The sequence below is a fragment of the Cryptomeria japonica genome, chromosome 5 (assembly GCF_030272615.1).
Source record: "Cryptomeria japonica chromosome 5, Sugi_1.0, whole genome shotgun sequence".
In the NCBI taxonomy this organism is placed as follows: domain Eukaryota; kingdom Viridiplantae; phylum Streptophyta; class Pinopsida; order Cupressales; family Cupressaceae; genus Cryptomeria; species Cryptomeria japonica.
In genome coordinates, this window is record NC_081409.1 from 908323098 (window position 1) to 908327922 (window position 4825).

The following is a 4825-nucleotide window of genomic DNA, read 5'->3' on the forward strand; positions in this document are numbered from 1 at the left end:
ATCAGCAGAATACGCGTCTTGTAGTTGCTGTACGAATTGTATACTGTAATCTACCGTTCAGTTTAAGTTTATTTTACTCGTGATGAATGGATAGATTTATGACTCGTGGCTATCCATGGGTGTGTCTTTCTTCTTCTTTTTAACAGAGGAGAGGATCTCATGGTGGTGTGGATAATGTTGCGTGGATTATTTTTAAAAAAAAAAATTTAATTGCAAAAAATTAAAAAATATATATATAATTTTTGTCTGTGTACGTGTGGGGATTTTTTTTCAAAAATTAAAAAAAAAATCAAATTTTCTTTATTAAATTTAATAAATGTTTTTAATTGGACTTTTCAATAAGTTTTAGAAAAAACAAATTTTTCAACAAAATAAATAAATTTGGGAAGGATTTTTTATTTTTATTTTTTTACGTGTCTCTTTATTTTTTTAGATATTTTTTACAAAAATTAAAAAAAAATCAAAATTTCTTTATTAAATTTAATAAATGTTTTTAATTGGATTTTTAAATAAGTTTTAAAAAAATCAATTTTCAAAAGATTACGTAAATTTGGGAAATAATTTTTTTATGTCCACTTATCATGCCTATTATTTTGTGATTGTTCCTCCAATCATCCCAATCGGAAGGCATTTTCAGCAATCTTCTACAAGGCAATCATTTGGTGGCATCTTCCTTCAATTTCCAAAATTGCATCATTGTCATGTCATGTTGTAATCTCTTGTATGAGCCATGTTGTAAATGCACTAAAATAAAATGTCACGTTTCATTGCGTGATGTCATTGATGACTCATTTGATGTAATCCTCATGTATTCAGTAGGTTAGAAACTATCTTGTGAGACTCAATACATGTCTCCAATTGAGAATGTATGTAGTTTGAATATCCAGTTGATGCTCATACATGTGTCTCCATGCCTGATCTCTATCATGTTGTAGTGACAAATTCATCATCAATTCTTTATTGATAGTGGTACCTAGTTTTATCACACTTTGACATTTTTGGTACAACATTGGCTCTATTTCTTCCTAAGGGGGGAATGTTGGTTGACATTATGGGACCATCTTTGCAGGAGATTCTACTTTGAAGGGGAGGCTTCATGGTCTTTGTCCTTCTCTCTTATGGGGGGGACTTTTTCCTCACATGAGATTTTGTTCTTCTCATTCATCATTGAGAGCATTGTGTGCTTTCATCTCTCTTTTGGGGAGTAGCTTTATTCCACTAGGTTTTCTCCTTTTCTTTGTTTGTGAGAGATTGCATTGCATTTGTATATGGGTACCTAATATGGCCTAGATGTCAGGACCCACCTTGCATTGTTTTCTTTTGTGTACATTCTCTCTAAGTTGCACTTAAGGGGGGTTTGGTGTAATTTAGGTGTTGTACCTTGGTCATTCTTCACCTAGGTACTAATTACATGTCACATAAATACAATACCAAGAATTGCATGTCCTACTATATTCTATTGGTAGAAAATCTAATAAGGTGGTTATGTCCTATTGTTCTGTGTACTTCAAACCACAAGACACTAATGCTAGGAAAGTATGTTAAAAATATGGTAGATGTAATAGCATATTCCCCCTTAAAATAATTTCATATAGGAGGCGTATGCATTTGATTTTTAAGGTAGAAAAAAGGGGGCAAGAAAGGTCCTTAAGAAGGGCATGTCTAATATGTATGCCCCAGTATCAATGATATGTTGCCTTGAAATACATAAAAGAAATTATGTTTTCCCCTAGAGTATAGGTGATGACAACAAAAATGGAGGTGGTTGTGCTATTACCAAAGATAAGGGAAGATTGTTCCACCCAAACTGTGCCACCATGAAATGGTGGCAAGAAAAGAAAGAAAGGCATGTGTGTCACACAATAAGTACTAGCTCAACTAAGTGAGCAATCCTATAAATGTAATCAACCAATGATATAGGTCAAATGATATCGTGAATCAAATAAGTGTACCTCTCAAGAAGAATGAAATAGAGAGTTCTATGAAGATAGAGATATATCATGTATAATTAAGAGTGTTGTCACACACGCACACACACATTCTACTCAAAATATATTGATGTCTTTCTAATAACAAGCATAACTATAATAGTTAAGCCTAATGGCTTGTTTACACATACAATCCATTTCTACCATAACTTGCCTAGTAATTTTTTTACTCTTGATTTTCTTAGATCAATCAACTAGTCAACCTCTATGCAAATAAGCACAATTCTATTATTGGATTTTCATTATTGACAATGAAACTCACTCTTTATACAAGTGTGCATCCATATAACGATGCGTGTAACTTAAATTCACGAGCTCGTTACCACAATATGTACATGTCTAAATATATGAGATGCAAGTTTCTACTGTAGACACTAAAAAATGGTCAACGCCTGTGTCTCCTATTTTTTTAACATATCATGTGTATAGTGCCTCTTAGGTTTAATTAATTAATTAAAACCCCTTTTACTAACAATTCTTCTAAGTCCTAAATAATTAAATAAATTCATTTTATTTAATTAACTAATTCATAAATATGAGCAATAAATTAATAGATCATTTTTATTAATTTATCATATTTATCTTCCTCCAAAATAAAGATAATTAATAAATTTTATTTATTAATTCATCTTTATATGCTTTTTGTGAAGAGATAATTAATAAATCATGTTTATTAATTATCTCTATTTATCCTCTCATGTGAGGATATTTCCTTCTTTTCTTAATTTTTTATTCTTCTGTTTTATCTTCTTACATGAAAATATTTAATTATTTTTTTAATTATTAAATCTTCTCATAAATCCTCCTAATTTTCAAATTTGGAAACTAATATCTTTCCTTGACTTTCAAAAATCAATATTTTTGGCAATATATCATTAATTTTATTTTAAATTCCAAAGTGTGGTATGCATCTCCAAAAATCTGCTTTTTGTGAGGAGGTAATTAATAAATCTTATTTATTAATTTTCTCATAAGAGGATATTTTATTTATTTTTAATTCTTCTATTTGTCTTTCTTCTGTCTTCATCCTTTCTCGAATGGCAGCTCTGTTATGCACTCAATCAAGTTCATCCATCTAACCAAAAATCTTTTCAATCTTAGCCATCCAATCAATCCCCAATTTTTCTATAAATTGGACTCTTTTCTCATTCAATTTTAACCACATTTTTCAGGTATCCTTACGCTGTCCATTTCACTTGCAAATCTTGTTTTCCACATATAATTGTGCTTTGTAGGTGAGATCCACAACAAATTTGAAGGAGAAAAAGAAACAATGTAGGTCAATTGAAGGAGATTTTGATTAGTTTTCATTTTTTGCTTAAATCTTATCTTCAATTCTTTCATTGAATGTGATAGGAGTTGATTTCATTTGCAATTAGGTTTGTGGTTTCCTAATGTTAATTATTTTGATGCTTTATTTCGATTTCCTACCTTACATTTTATGGTGAACCCGACGTGAACATGCAACGTCTAATAATTCTTTGAATATATTTGCATGCAGGTTTTGTGTGCTAATCCATTGTTGCATGCAGGTTTTTTTGAACTAATTTGTTGTTGCATGCAGATTTTACATGAGGATCTATTATTGCATGTGGGTTTTATGGATCTTAAACAATTATTCATGTAGGATTCCTTAAAATGCAATGAAAAAAATCTTCACATAGCCTAATTAGAGGGTTTTAATGAACAACAATTTTTCACATAGCCTAATTAGGAGGTTTTAATGAACAACTATTTTTCACATAGCCTAATTAGGAGGTTTTAATGAACAACAGTTTTTCACATAGCCTAATTAGGAGGTTTGAATGAATCCTACAATTCTCACATAGTCATAATTAGGATTTGGATCAAAGTACAACAAATTTCACATTTCATGCATGCAAAGGGTTCAAAAATGAACAACAAATTGCATTTAATCATGGTTTAAATTGATCAAATCCTTTTTTCAAATTAAGGTGGAATTAACCTCATCTAGTCTTGACTAGGATGCAAATGGATCAATGAACTCATATCATGCAAATTTTGAAGCAAGGTTGTTTGTCTTAGTGTAGAGAACACTTCAATTTTCTCAAGGATAAAGAACACCATGTTTGATATGTCTTATTTCTTTTTGTGTGTGTATTTTTACCTTTAGAGGGCCTACCTCCCGATTTGCCTTGGACTTCACATAGGCATTGGTGAGAGGGAATGACCCAAGTGGTAATGGGCTAAGGCCAAGCTCTTCCGAACCACTTTAAATAAATGTATTTGTGACGAAAGCTGCAAGCGACGAGTGTTGATGTGTCAATACCGACATAAGTCTCCCTCAATGTTCATGTAGCATGTAAAAACCTATAGAGCATAACCTCTGCAGGCTGGGAGGCCTCCTTAACAGAGCAAAACGTCGCATGTATGGCCACCTGAACGGATGCCTTGACTAAAAACTCTTTGTTTTAGAAACCAAAAGCCTTCTAGTTTTTGGTACAAGAGGTTGGACCTCTGATGACGTCTCACGTCCTTACGGTTCTTAGTAGAGATACAAAGTTTGCCATGGGGATTTTTCATGGGGACTGATGCTTGACTTCCTCGGAGAAGTGAGTTGTGTGGAGTGGAGCTAGTGGGGTCAAGCATCTAAGTATCCGCTTTGAGCAAGTGTAGTTGGGGAAACCCAAGTGAGATCCAACAGTTATTGTCCTTGCCAACCTTAGGATTTGTTGTTGAAGGTGCATGATTGTCTTGTGTCAAGGTCCAACAAACATTTTGTCTTCTATGTTTATCAAAAGGAGAATCAAAAACAATTCTTATAAATGGTCATAAACAACCTTGGTTTTCAAAAGCAAACAAGTTTCCAAAAGTTC